Here is a 15992-nt window from a genome sequence, read left to right on the forward strand (position 1 = left end):
AGCAAAAACAAAGAAAAATGCATGAAAGAAGGATATGGACTTGATGGGAATGGGGTGGGGCTGAGTGGGCTGGAAGGGGCACAAGAGAGGGTGGACAATTAAGTCATAAGAAGTAGATATTATATGTATACATACATATATATAAAGAGAATTAACAGAAATAGAAAGAAAAAATGAAAAAATATTTCAAAGTTTACAAATTCTGCAGCATGACTTATTGCAATATTTACCTCTAGAAGTTAAAAGACATTACCAAAAATGCTAAAAATTAAGTTAAGCTTTTAATGGGAAAATAAATTTTAATTATAAATATGTATACATTCATAAAGTTTAAATACAGAAAGTTTGAACATGTCAAAAGATTCATTGAGCATAAGACTCTTGTTCTAGTCACTGCTTGCATAAACAATCCAGAATTTACTAAATAAATACCAAAGCCAGTGTTCACAATGGGCAGGCAGGCGTTTCCATATCAAGGTGGCCAGTAGGCCTGTAGGTGTTTTCTCAAGGAGATATAGCTGCTGAAAACTATCAAAGTAAGGAGCAAATTCACACCAATGCTAGCCTAAAAGGCTCAAAGTGAATTCCTCTCCTAGAAACCTACACAAAACCCTGACATGAGTGACATCAAACTGAGTTCATCTTAGTCACTGACTTTAGCACCATGATGATCATACAGACTGAACTCCTTGATAGACTGGTCAAGACCAATCCCTCTTTATAGGGAGAATTACAAAGAAAACTCAAATTATCATCACATGTTTGCTTGTCATGCAAGTCAGCAAGATTCGTCCATTTATATAGGACATAGTCTATGCCAGAATTTCCTGCATAATAATATTCTGATCTGATAAAGAAAGTGATATACCATGTAAAATATAATGTGAACACAATAAATTCTAGGAGTCCCCTCTAATTGCAAAACTTGTCACTTCTTTTAGTATAGCAGTGCCCACTGTTATGTGTAAGTGGGAAGTCCCATACGCCTTTTTGCAGATCTGAGGTAGAGGGGGGCATCTATGGTATGTACTAACACTATAGAACCTAGAAAGTCAGGTTTAGGCTGCAGGATTATAATAGTCAGAGACCCTAGGTTATTCTTCCAAGATGAAAATGAAGGCATCTTCCCTGTGACATCCTTGACCTCAGTAGGAAGAGGAAATCCAGAAATCAGAACACCATTATCCATACAGAAATACACACCACACACAAACATGCATATATATATATATATATATATATACACACACACCACTTGCCACACATACCACACTTATACGCACAACATACACATATACACACCACCCAAACACTACACACATATATAAACATACATACATACATGTAACACACATATACACAAGCCACACACACAAGTGCACACACATACTAACTACATACCACACACACGGACAATACACTTACACACCGTATGCACACATATACTTCATATCATACGCACATACACCAAATACCACACACACACACACATAAGCACATATGAACACCACACTCATAAATACATACATACACACAGAACACATTGGAACATATATGTGTTGTCAAAGTGAATTGTTTGATGCATTTTTAAAAACATGTTTCCCAACAAAACTCGTTTCCTCTGCACATTCCCAGCTGTCACTCCCGGGTTTCCTCAGGCATGAATGAGGTGCTCCACAAGAAATTTGCAGTCACCTCCACTTACATCCATCTCGTGGGGCAAGGATTTGCTTTGTTCTTAGTACTTAGACACACACTGCCCAGCCTTGCACAAACCCCTATCTAGCACTTCTACAGAGCTGTTCACTTTCACTGAATATAAGCATAAAAGCAGAAAGCTCAACTCATGGCCCAGGGTCCTCAGCGGAAGGCCCTTATACACAATGAACTGATTACAGAAACGTACCATGTGTGACTCCTGTGCAGAGTGTCAACTCTGACCAGTATGAAGGCCTAGGTGAGGGATGATGTGCAGGGCCCTGGGCTTTCTCTCCAACAAAGTCACAACTCTACTGCTCTCCCTTCCCATTTCCTTTGCATTAAGAACCCACTTCACCCCTCACATACCCGAGAGAACGTCTTCCTATGGTGGCCAAGGATTTTTAGGAAATAAAGATCTTAAAACAGATGGTGGTTGGAATAGTATTGTTTTAACCTTTCAAGGGCATCTACTGTGGAATAAGAGGGGAGAATTCTTTTCAAAAAATGAGTATCAGGTGGAAGGATTTAATTGAAGGTGGAGACAACATCAGTAGAGAAACTTCCTTTTTCCCCGCTCCCTGAGGTAGCCTGTTATCTTGACTATTTTCTCTCTCCTAGTGCAGCTTCTCCCCTTTTCATCTTTGTCAGGATCCCTCTTGGCTCTGGATAGCAGCAAGGTTCATCTCGCTAATGAACTATATTCTATGGGGGCTGCATGCTTGAAGCAAAGAATCATAAAAATGACTTCCTGGCTTAGTGAGAAATAGGGTCGGGATTAGTTAGTGAGGTCTACCATTCGTTCACGACAATCAATTTGCTATTCTCTGGGTAGGGAAGGGGGTGATCCCTTTCCTCACCCAGCATGGGGGTCACAGCTAACAGTCTTAGAACTGGAGATGCATCCAGATTAATAAAACAATAGCATGGCATGTGTATTTGATCAGTTTAATGTGATACGGGAGACATGAGCATGATGCCTCAAAGTCCTGAGCTGAACCATCCTTTCTTATGCCTATGATGAGTGAAAACAGTCAGCTCTATAGAAGTGTAGTTAGACAGAAAGCTCTGAACTCATGTGAAAGTCTTGTGCTAGACAGCATCAGTTGTCAACTTGACACACCTGGGTAAAGGGGACCCCAACTGAAGAATTTCCTCCATTGTATTGGACACTGACCATATCTATGGGGCATTTTCTTGATTGATGAGTTATGTGGAAGCGCTCTGCCCACTGCGGCCAGTGCCACCTGGGTAAGTGTCGGGGGGCAGATGGTCCTGTGTCATATAAGAAAACAGACTGAGCACAGGCCAGGAGAGAGAGTCATCCAGTAAGCAGTGTATCTTCATAGTCTGTGCTCCAGATTCCTGCCCTGAGTTCCTGCCTTGGCTTCCCTAGATGATGGACCATGAGCTGTAAGTCAAATAAACCCTTTCCTCTCCAAGTTGGTTTCGGTCAGTGTTTTTAATCCCAGCAAGAAAAGCAAACTGGGATAAGAGTAAAGGAGAAACACAGGCAAGATTGTGTGCTTGGATCACCCTGGCTTCTCAGAGTGCCTTTCCTTCCTCCCAGCTGTAGAGCAGGATCTTGTGTGGATAAGAGGCTTAGGCTTCTTCCAGACAAGGTAGGTCAGAGAATTTAATTATGTTTCCCCTATAAAGTGTATTAGTAAGCTTCCTGGGTATACACTAAACTGTAAATACAATTCACATGTAAAGATAAAAGGGTGAACTTGAATCACAGTTTTGGAGGTTCCACTCCAAGAGAGGTAGGCTTACCGCTTAGGGTCTCTGGTGGGCATGTAGGATGACCATGACAGTGAGAAAGTGCCAGGGAAAATTGCTTAAGGAATATCCAAAAAGCAAGAGAAAAAGGAAAAGTCTGGCGTCCCACATCCCCTTCACAGTCCCACTCCACTCACCCAAGGACCTCCCACTAGGCCAAAGGCTCTGTAAAGGCTCCACCATTTCCTTATGGAGACACCCTGGGGATCACACTTCCAACACCTGAAGCTCTAGGGACACCTTTTCAAACCACAGCTTATAGAAAGGTTAGATGATTTTTATAGATTTCATAAGTTAATTTAAGATAATGGGATTATAGTTTCTAGGCCCCCCTAGGGGAAGACAAATTCTGGTGTTTATGACTTGCTTCAGTAGAAAATCCAAGGTCAGAAACAAGAGGACAGGAAAGGTTCCGAGAGACTTTGGTTGGCTTCAGGGTCCTTTCCCTGTCCTTGGTTCAATGTCCTTAGCATGCCAGATAGTATATTTTGAAATATTGTTCCCTGAAACTCAACACAAACTGAGCCAAATGCTTATATGGTGTTTTGAAGTGTTGTGGTTTGGTTTTGTTTTGTTTGTTTAACAATCAAATAACTTCACTCAACCAGAATCACAGATGAAATAAGAACAGGAAATCTTAAAATATTCTGTTTTTCTCCTCATAGAAAAAGTTTAACAGTAGAAGCATCTTTGATTACAGAAAGTTGGAATTTCAGAAACAGAACCCTCATTTCTCTCTTTTTTTTTTTTGGTCTTCTTTGAGACAGGGTCTCCCTGTAGCCTCAGCTGTCCTGGAACTCACTATGTAGACCAGGCTGGCCTTGAACTCACAGAGATCTGCCTGCCTCTGCGTCCCAAGTGCTGGGATTAAAGGCATGTGCCACCACGCCCAGCTTCATTTCTCATTTTAAAGACTTATATTTACTTAATTCCACACCAATAAGTTTCCAACACAGAAATTATCAATAGTTTCTTTTTAAAGACCTTTTAAATAATATCAAGCAAATATGGTATTTTCTTGAAGGTGTGAAATGTAACATAACCTAGAATCAATCCTGATTCTTAACTAATTACATATTCAACCTGCTAGAAAAAGACTGATTTCTCCTGTCACAGGCCAACAAAATAAATGTTCTTTAATTAATTTAGAATAGAACAAGTGGAACTATTAGAGTTTAGCTTGTTCTGAATAGTGGTTGCAGACATTTAAACCTTTCTATGTATTATTATCAGATATAAAATATGTATTGTGAAAGCAATAATTCTATTATTTAGCTTTAACAAAAGAAAAAAGTGAAATTAATGGATTTTTAATTCTTAATATAGTGGACAGAAATTCTTTCAGTTTCTATGAACTAATTGTTCATTCAAGGTTCTTTAACTTTTTTCCTCAAAGACAGAGAAACAAGTTTTGACTCAAAAGCATGCCAATTTCTCTAGAGATACAGTTTTTGTAGACAGGAATTCACGCTTCCTCCCACAGATCCAAAAGCAGCTGCTTGACAATTACAGAAACTTTTCATCTCCAGAAGGTGGCGCTCAGGATTAGTTTAAAAACAGGTTTGCATGCATCTGAACCAGTGGATGTGCAGTCATTAATATCCGCATTAGGTGAAATTCTGAAAACGGAACAATAAAACGTAAAAAACACTCACATGTAAAGCTGTACACATCTTAACCTAACTCTTTTGAAAACACCAGCACACAACAGTAGATATTGTCCCACTAACAGAAAATAGAGAAATGTAGAAAAAGAGTATGTCAGAAAACTACATCAGCTTTACCTGAAAGAATACCAACGTCTGTCGAGGTTTTTCATGCCAAGGTATTATTACAGTTGCACAACTAGCTCTATACACCATACAATTGCTTCAGATGCAACGTCTATGTGATATCAGCTATTAAAATGCAACACATATAATTATAGAAGGTTGTAAGCTTCTAGTGATAATTGCTAAAAGAATACAAAAACCTCAGCTTTAAGAGGCAAATGAAAGAGCTAAAAGTCGGAAAAATTAGAATATTTCTTCTGAGAAGAAAGTAAAAGTTCTTTTTAAAAAAATTTCCATTGTTTTTATTTTATGTGTAGGAGTGTATTGCCTAATGTGTGGAAGTGCAGTGGTGTTGTGCGATGCCCACACAGTCAGAAGAGGGCATCGGATCCCCTGGAACTGGAATTATGAGTGGGTGTTAGCTGCCGTGTGGGTGCTGGGAATCGAACTAGGGTTCTCTGTAAGAGCAGCTGGTGCTCTTAACCACTGAGCCATCTCTCCAGTCCCAAAAAGTAAAAGTTCTTTGAATTCATGGATTTTCTATATAAGGTTCTGAGAAATCTTTGCCCAGGTCAAAATAGGAGGCATTATGGAAGTAATAAAATTTGACTTTAATAAATTATTTATTATATATGTAAAGATAGATCTAAAGCATTCATGAAGGCTGAAATTTTGAATCCCTATAGCATTTATACTTATTTAAGTTAGTGCCCTAGTTAGCGTTAACTGTCAACCTGACATAACCTAGAATCACCTGAGAAAGGAGTCTCAACTGAGGGATTGCTTTCTGATCAGTTTGGCCTGTGGGCATGTCTATGGGGGGTTTCCTGATTGTTAATTGATGCAGGAGGGCCTAGCCCACTGAGGGCAGCACTGTTCCTTAGCCAGGTGGTCCTGAAGTATGTAAGAAAACTAACATAAGAATGTAAGCCATCCATCAGCGCTCCCCCATGGGTCCTGCTGGACTTCCTTGCCTATGAGTGAAGACTTGCCTTGAGTTTCTGCCCTGACTTCCCTCAATGACAGACTGTGACCTAGAAACATATGACAATAAATCCTTTCCTCCCCTAAGTTGCTGTTGGCCAGACTGTTTCATCACCGCAACAGAAAGAAAAGCTAGAACACAAGAATGTTGTCCGATGGTCCATTTAAAAAAACAACATATTTAGGAGAGATTAGTCCATTGAAACTGTCAAGAAGAATTGGCAGCTTTAATTATGATCATTTAAATCTCAAGGGTTAGTTTGTATGAAAGTTCTTATCAGGTGTTATATCACACAAACTGTAGAAGCATCATTAATGTGACTGTGATACCATTTTTTAAATATTTTTTAATTTATTACTTTTATTTTATGTGAATGAGTGTATTGCCTGCATGTATATAAGTGCATCCATGTTGTGTCATACAATGCCTGCTGAGGTTCGAAGAGGGCATCCTATCTCCTGGAACTGGAGTTATGGATGGTTGTTAGCCATTATATGGATGCTGGGAATGGACCCTGGGTTCTCTGTAAGAGTAGCCAGTGCTCTTAACCTCTGAGCCATCTCTCCAGCCCTGAGCATGTGATCCTTTTAACTCATCCTATAAGATGTATTTAGTGCAGTCTTTATAATCACTAATGCTGTGAAGAGTCCCACCCCTAACTCTACTTATCTTTAAGGTGTGCTAGAGTTGATAATATATTTTGAAATAAATGTAGAGCTCCATTATTTAAATTAATGAAGAGTCATGCATGCTGTTAGAGGTCTTGTGTCATTTTTAACTGTTTTAACTGTTTAAAACTGCATAGGAGGTGAGGGGTTTCACAGAATTTTCATAGTGTCTTTCACACTCTATTCATCCTGCCCTGCCTCTATCCCCACCTCCCCATTGCTGGCCTGCCACTTCTCATAGTCCTTTCTGCCTCCATGGCAGATACACTCCATTACCAATCTGTTTTTCTTAAAATATACAAAATCAATGTCTGGATTGTTCAAATTATTCATTGGTCTCCACTGAATTTAATATTCCTAATATACTTTGTATTATAGAACTATGCATGCCATGCCTGCTTATTAGGAACCAAGAGGGTTTATGCTTATTAAAGCTGTAATCTTTCTTAAAGGGAAAAGAATGAAAGCAACTAAATTATACTCTGATAATAGGCATCTTTATAGCAGTAACACACCACTGAAGGCAGTACACGCTACTCGATTATATGAAAACATGCAAGTTATAGTTTTTCTTCAAATTCTATTAAAATTATAGTGATTTCCAGGAAAAGTATATTTTAGAAAAGGAACTGTCAATTGGAAGTCTATAAGATATAGCTTGTCAACTCTTAATATCTGGAATTAAATAGACCTAATATTTTTAGGTTTGGGACAAAAATAGACATAAATTTTTACAATTTCTAGACAGAATACCCCTCCATTCAGAATAGAACTTCAGCTATTGAGTAATGTTGTGCATATTCCTGATTCCCTTTAACCGAAGAGCACATTGATCCTTATGTACTATGATCAAGTCTAGGATCACATTGGGATACCAATGTAATCAATGCTGATCACAGTAAAGAGTCTTTGGACAAGCCTTAATAATCCCAGAGATTTATAAAAGGGGAAAATAATATGCAATGAGTGCACAGGGGAGATTTCCTATTTTTTTTTCTTTGTGTCATCATTCCTGGGTGAGTTATCTCTAATAAGAGACTAACAACAGAAGAGAAAGCAAATCTATTTGTCAAAACTTTTACATGACAACGAATCTTTCTTAAATGAAGACTCAAATAATCAGACTTCTTATGCATTGTTAGCATGGTCCTTTTGGTGAAGTAGGTACTTGTACAGGGTGTGCTTAGAGAACAGCAACATGTGAGCTAATTGCGATAAACTGGGTGAACTCAGCAAGTCTTTTATGTTCAGATTCTACTAGGTCCCTGTGTCTTCAGAGATAAGAACATTTCTTCTTTCCCTGTCCTGTGTGTGAGTTGTGCCCTACTTTGAAGGAAAGGCCAGTGTTAGTGTTTCATCTCCTTCAGGGGTGGAGGCCAGGAGGACGCAGAGAAATTTTCTTAATTCAGCTGCTCATCCAATGCCCTATTTGGGGGTGGCATGTCCTGAGCCCTATTAACAGATACGGACAGTGATTGCCTCTGGAAAGAGAAATGGGGCTTGGATGGAAGGTGTTTGGGAAAGCCCAGCCTGAGATGGTTGGAATTGTTCCTACCCAGACAGGATTACATAGTCCTATGGACTTTTTGCAATTCATAATTTGGTGCTCTAAAGATTCATGAACCAGTTGGGTGTGGTTATACAAGACTTGAATTCCAAGATTTGGGAAAGGAAGCAAATGAAGGTGGATCTCTGTGAGATCGAAGTCAGCCTGGTCTACATAGTGAATTTCAGAACAGCTGGGCCTACAAGGAGCCCTGTCTCAAAAACAAAAACAGAAATCCATGGATCCATGAATCTCATCAAATACACACTCTAGCTCAGTAAAAGAAAAGGATCATGTTCAGTGAATGCATTAGAAAAAATAGGCGCATTTCTGCTAAAACCCCATGCAATTGAAGAAGAATTTCTTCCCATACGGTTATTATTTCAGTGTTAAGCATTCCCCAGAATCATTGGTGTTGAGGGTGATGTAGTGGGATTCAGGGGTAAGCCCTCTGGGAAGTGACTGAATCACAAGCCTGTACTTGTCAGTGGATTAATTCATTTGTGACTCTATAGATTTCTGGGTTGGGTTCTATTTTACAAATGAACTGTCAGGGGCTGGAGAGATAGCTCAGGGGCTACGAACACTGACTGCTCTTGCAGAGGACTGGGGTTCGATTCCCAGCACCCCCATGGCAGCTAACAACCATCTTAACTTTAGTTTCAGGGAATCTGACACCTTCTTCTGACCTCCACAGGTGTTGCACGACATGGACACACTTACACATATGCAGACAATACACTTATACACGTAAAATAAAAAATATTAAATAAAATATTAAATAAATAAAATAAAAGTGAACTGGATCATCTTTGAAATTTACATTTCTTGTTAACTAGTTCTTACTATGGATAATTTCATGAATTCTGAATGCCAGCACCTTATCTCAGGTAGATTCAAAGTTGACTACCATAGCAGCATGATCAGCTGTCTCCAACAGACAAGAAAATGAATGAATAAATAAGTCAATAAGTTTTTAAAAACTTCATTTTAATGAATGTATATGTCTCAAGTCAAAGTAATATAGTTAAGGTACTGATTAACAAAAAGTCCAGAAGTAGGATTAAGACTTACTAAAAATCATGTAAACAATATTTATTAATACTATGTCTACAGAAGATTTGAGCAAACAGAATCTAGATTGTAACAGGAAAGTAATATACATAAAAATTCTAACAAAAGTCAAAAGTTTGTAAAGGTACAAGATTTATTTAGCTAAAGAGCAATGTAATTTTTAAAGAACATGAAAAGATATTATAAGAGAAGAATTCTATCTAAACATTTTAAATTATAAAAGGTAAGAAAAAGATTTAGAAAGGTCTGTGGCCACTGTGCTCAGTGTCTAAGGTCTGTGACCACTGTGCTCAGTGTCTAAGATCTGTGGCCACTGTACTCAGTGTCTAAGGTCTGTGGCCATTGTGCTCAGTGCCTAAGGTCTGTGGCCACTGTGCTCAGTGTCTACAACCCAACAGTTATTCTAGAAACACTGGAGGTATTCAAGTGTTCCCCAGGCATCTGCAACATCATTCCAGTTTTCCCATCATTCCTTCTGTTCTATAATTTAATTATCTGACTTGTGTGATAATACAAAACAATTGATAATAAGATTAGACAATACCCGGTCTAGTGGTCTCTACTGGTTTCCTCTCATTTTCAAGAGAATAAATAGCCAAATTTCTCATTCTGCTGGTCACTTCTGAGGCTGCACTGGTCAGCCTGGGTTCCACCCCACAACCCTGTAAAATAGACAGCAAGGACGGCTTTCTGAGGCTGCTCCAGAGAGATTTGCACAGGAGAAAATTGTAGATCAAGTCCTTAGGTCTTAAGTTTGACAGACGTGCCGCCTACTTTAATCTGCAGACTTGAGAATAAAGCAATGAATATAGATTTGTTGCTTTTATTTTTAATGAGCTAGAGAATTTTCTAGCCATATTTGCTACACGGAGTAGAAAGTCAGAATGCCTTTTAATCCCCTACTTATTTTCTCTTTGCACTAACTAGAATTAATTTCCATATACTTCATGACGTAGGCTTTCATTCACTACTGTTTTGTTCTTCAAGATGGGACTGTAAACATTTTTAAGTCATATTTCAAAACTTCCTCGTATGACCCTTGTTTTCTGGGTTTGTAACAAACCATGTGGGAAGCTGTAATCATTAAAATGTGAACCCATGACAGAATGCTTAGTACAATTAATCTAATCATGTATTCAGAGGCTTAGTTCTTTAACATTCTCTAATATTTGTAAACAAGATTTTATTATTAAATTTTAATAACAGTGATATTCTATAGTATTTTCATTTTGGGCCTATCTCCAATCTAGGTTGGATCCATTCTATGTATTTGTGTGTGTGTGTGTGTGTTCATGTTTATGTAGAGGTGCTCATACACGCACATGCATGTGGAGGCTACAAGTTGATGTTGTGTCTTCCTTAATTATTTTTCACTTTTGGGTTATTTTTGTTATTGATTTTGTTTTTGAGACAGGGTCTCCTTGTAGCCCCAGCTGACCTGGAACTGGCTATGTAGATCAGGCTGGGCTTGAACTCACAGAGATCTGTCTGACTCTGTCTCTGGAGTGCTGGGATTAAAGGTGTGCGCCACCATGCCTAACTTCATTTCTTTAACATTAAACTTTTTATTTTTATCTTTTTTTTTAATTGAAGGCCCCTTACTGGTCCTGCTTCCATGAATGGCCAAGACCATGGGACAAGGGAGAGCACAGGGTGCTGGGAGGGTCATTTCCACAACATTCTGTTTATACACAACCAAACACAGGGTAACTATTGTGGTTAGATGTTGATAGTATGGGATAGGAAGGGACAATTGGGAAGTAGGAGTATTGTTTAAAAAAAATGTACAGCACCGGGCCAAAACTCGGTGTCTGCAGAACTTAGTGTGCTTCAACCCAAGTGGAATCAGAAGATCAAAAGCCGTTTGGGAAGGTCAGGCCCCTAGGATGGAGGAAGGACAGTTCAGGGGGTGGAAGGGATGTTTGGCAAACTGTGGTGAACAGAGTGTCCTTCCCTGCTGGAATCCCTCCAGCCCCTTCAGTCTGGAGAGAAAGAGGTAGCATACACCCAGAAGCAGGACTGGGGCTGGGAGATGCTCCAGGCAGGAGGCTGGAGTTCCTCATAGCAGTTAGCTAGTGATCCACGCTTGATCCCTGCCAGCTTCTTCTGGATGGTGTCGGTGGAGCTGGCATAGATCATTTTGATCTTAAAGGTTGCACTCCCAGGGGCCGAGAAGATGAACACCAGGTCCTCCTTCTTGCTCTCCTTGATCTCATAGGTGGCGTTGTAGGGAGCATAGCGGCAGTCCTTGTCTGGCAGCATCTTGATGAAGGTGATTTAAGGGTTGCCCACAATCTGCCCCACATTGCCTACCAGGAGCTCCACACCCTCCTCCAGGATTATGTTCTTATTGTGCCCACTCAGGCAGAGCAGCACTTCTTCATGTCCTCTGGGGTTGAGGATTTGTGCACCTTCAGGCCACTGAACATCTTTATGACAACATCAGAGACAGCCACATCAGAGGCCATGTTTCCAAAATCAAAAGGCAGACAAGGGGAGCCACAGAATAACCAAGCCGCTGTAGCTGCTGCCTGTATCCCACTGAACACTTTCTTGTTTTTGAGACAGGTATTCTCATTGAACCTGAAGCTCACCAATTTAACTATCTCTGCTGTCCAGCAAGCCCTAGAGGTCCTAGGTCTCCACCTCCCCAACACTGGGATTACAGAGCAAGCCTCAGTTCCTTATGATTTTATGTGAGCGCTGGAGAGTGAACTCAGAACTTCAAGCATGCACTTTACTGACTCTTACAGCTCACCAGCCCCTCTACACAACTCCTTGAAAATAAGTGTAAGAAAATGAAGTATTTGAATCCATAGCTGCAAATTAAGATAGCTAATACAGCTTTAATCTGTAGTTTGAAATGGAAATAATATGCAAAATAGAACCCAGTAACTAAGACAGAATTTCTCTCTTGTGTTTCCTCTCTTTGACAAGAATGAGGAACGCAGTGTGACCCGGTCTCCTCAACATCTCCAAGCTAAGGTGTGAGTTGGGAGCAGGGGCCATAGAAGAGTACAGGTATAGTTTCTTCAAGGCCACAGCTGAAAGAACAAAAATATCTCCTTTTAATATTTTATTGAACAAGTAACTTGATCATATCTGGTTGAAAGGGGTACTAGAAAATAAGGACTTTGACAGGCTGATCATAACAATGGAAGAAGGTGAAGGGTACAGGTGAACAACTTTGCACGCTAGTCACCAAATAGCCAGGACTGCATCCCCATATACCTGCCTCCTTCATGCACACACAACCAGTATTTAAAAGTTCCTTGCAGAATATGAAAAAGTGCAGTTTTGTCGCTGCCACTTTTCACAATCATACTCAAATCCTACTAGAGAAGGGCGTTTATTTTTACTTTATGTGTATGAGTGTTTTGCCTTCATGTATAAGTGCACCTGTGTGTGCAATGCCCATGGAGGCCAGAAGAGGGCGTCCCTGGAACTGGAGTTACAGATGGTTGTTAGCGGCTATGTGAGTGCTGGGAATTGAACCTGGGTCCTCTTCAAGAGCAGCCAGTCTTCTTAACCGCTGAGCCATCTCTCCAGCCTTCAGAGCGTAGTTCATTGCCTTAACAGTAAAATAATTTAATTACGTGTCACATACATTATCCAGGAGGATCCATTGCCACTTATCATTTGTGGTTCTGACTGTCTCTTCTCTTGGAGCGTCTTTGTCCATATCACCACAGGAATTGATTTGCCTGTGACAGTTTGATTTATCTCACCATCCCGGTATAATCAATATTCAGTGAATGAATTCTCTATTCTAATTATCCAATGCAATCTGAAAACTGCTTGACTACCCTATAATTGTCCTCTGATGAGAAAATTAGAAAATGTTTTCACCTTGGAGGTACATAAATGTGTCAACATTCTATAGTCAGTTAGAAAACTCTGGTGTTGAAATAAGGTCAGACACATAACTATTGGCATTTCCAGATCATTGAACTTTCCTCAAAAACTGACCCAAAACAGTCAGATCCCTGGGCAAATAACCACAAGAAGAGACCGGTGTGACTCCAGGCAACATCGTGGGGCCTGTAGCCATCTTCCTTTATTTACTGGTTTCTTTGCTTAGCACATTTTGTTCTCCTTCCATTGTGGGTTGTTCGCTTTGAAGCTATGTGAAAATAACCATTTAGATAAGAGAATATCCTCATTCTGACCTGCACAGCTAGAATGGACTAAGTAACTGGCAAGCTTTCGTGTGGGCCCTTAAAGAAACCAGAGAAATATTTGCTGCTAAGTCTGCTTCTCTAAAACCACCTCTTATAAATAGTCACTGTTCACCTTGCCACAGAACAGGAAGAAACAGCCGCCCTACATCAGCACACTGTACTTTCTCAGTGTTCTGAATTTTTCCATTTGGTTCCCAGAGGTTAAACATTCAACATGTTAAAGGATTCCAACCGGTAGTTTTACCCACCATTTTATCACAGCCTAGGATGAGTCTCTAACTTTCCGTTCAGCGCTATCTGTGATCTAGTTACCATTCTTAACTGTAGGACCAATAACTCTTTATTACATTGGAACACACTTTTTGGAGCTAATTTATATTTCATTTATGATTCAGATGCTATTAGAAGAAAGAAAGCAATCCAAAGATCCTTCATTTCAAACAAGATATAAATGTCTCATTAAATGCCATGTAGAAGGTACCTTGGTGCCATTCAGTCATTCCTATCCAGTGATGACTGTATCTGAATTCAGAGACTTTCCTATCACACAGTGTTCAGACAAGTGCCAAGGTCTTGCAAACACTATCCTTGAAAGAACAACAGCCAGTTACAGCTTGTGTTTAAATTCTATTGTCTAGAACTTTAATCTGAGCCCCATCCAACCCACGGGGCAGGTTAAGAATAGCCACCTCTCACTGGACTGGTATGTAACCGGCTGAAACTCCATCATGAAAAGAAGTAAGAGCTACTTTGTTGTTCAGAAACAAATCTAAATATTTAAAGCAGGAAATAAGGATCTAACACAGAGAATCAAGTGCTTTCAACAATAATGAAACTATGGAATGAGAGCTGTGTGCTTTGGGCTGTAAGAGGTCATGGTAGGGCTGAAGCCCCCAAGGGCTGAGACAGCCCCATTACAACTACGGAATCGCAATATTCTACTTTAAAAGCAGCCAGGAATCAGAAGGCTAGGAATTATCTTTCACCACTGCCTTTGCTGTCGCTGCTTTACCGTGTGAACAGGAATGAAGATCAAAAAGGGAAATACTGTTTAAGAAACCAAGATCTCACTACACTGGAGCAAAAGCAACACTAACAATGATCTTCGCTTTTACCACCACATTTTATGCAACTGCATCTATAAATTGATGCTAATTCTCATCCTGACTCAGATGCCACTGGGTACAGAAAGGGATCTTATTTTTTGGTTTTGAGAATCTATGGTCAGACATATACACACTAGGCTCAGGGTTGAAAAGAGGCTAAGTGAGCCAGTCCCAGTCTCCACAAACCCCTCAAAGATGAGCCATGGTGTTGCTAAAATTCTCTTGGAGGGATGTAAACAAATTCCACCCTTTCTTCCCTTAGTCCCAACCATGAACAGAGGTACGATTCCACCAAAATATACTCTGGGAAACCAATGAGTTTATTGGGCTTACCTACAGAGCAGTGGGTGAAGATTTACTTACAGGGGGTATGGGTGCTCTCCTCCTAAGGCTGTACCAGAAAATCTTCACCTAAGCATGGATAATAATTTCCCATAGTCCCCCAAAATGGCTAGAGACTCTTCCCTAGTCTTTCCCAGCTTACATATTCTAGCCCTTCCCCCAGGCCATCTGAAATAGCTTGAAATTGCTCATCATAGGTTGGGAGGCGTGGCTGGACTCTCAGACAGGGGTCAGGTGACTCTCCCTCCTTCCAGTACTGGAAAGTGGGTAGTCAACAGGCCCAGCTGTGATGAGCTGAGGCACGTTGCACAGCTGAGTGCAGGAAGATGGCATCTGTCTCTCAGAGGACAGTCTGTACAACATTTGGGCATCCCACATAGAGCATATTTAATAAAAGCACTGTTCAATTCAGCATCAATGCTGCAAAGCAACCTGTGTGTGCTCAACACTCTATTGTCTGTGTTTATGGTGTACAGCATAATACTTCATCTTGCATTACACTGTGGAACAGCTAAATAAAACCAGCTGCGTACACTTTACTTCATATACCGTTGCTCTGATGAGATCACTTAACATCCAGTGTCTTGGCAGTTTTCAAGTACATGGTGCATCACTAGTAAGTACACTCTATACATCAGATTTCCTGAATCCATTCCTCTTCTCCAAACTGAAATCTGTGTCCTTCAACATTGCCTCGTCTCCCCAGCTCCAGCCTCTGGTAGCTGTCATTTGACAATCTGCTTCCAGGACCACTTTTTTTCTTTTTCTTCTTTGATTTTTTTCAATGCTGGGGATTGAACCAAAGGCCTTGCCCACACTAGGCAAACTCTCTACCATT

At 40.1% G+C, this 15992-nt stretch overlaps 1 protein-coding gene and 1 pseudogene across 4 annotated transcripts in view; one reads left to right on the forward strand and one right to left on the reverse strand.

Moving 5' to 3' along the window:
• Pik3c2g (phosphatidylinositol-4-phosphate 3-kinase catalytic subunit type 2 gamma) overlaps window positions 1–15992 on the forward strand; it is a 402869-nt gene that overhangs the window by 4434 nt on the left and 382443 nt on the right. The window lies entirely within an intron of this gene.
• Window positions 11503–11993, reverse strand: LOC108490837 (annotated as a pseudogene).

Source organism: Nannospalax galili, unplaced genomic scaffold, assembly GCF_000622305.1.
Source record: "Nannospalax galili isolate Female #2095 unplaced genomic scaffold, S.galili_v1.0 scaffold1230, whole genome shotgun sequence".
Lineage (NCBI taxonomy): Eukaryota > Metazoa > Chordata > Mammalia > Rodentia > Spalacidae > Nannospalax > Nannospalax galili.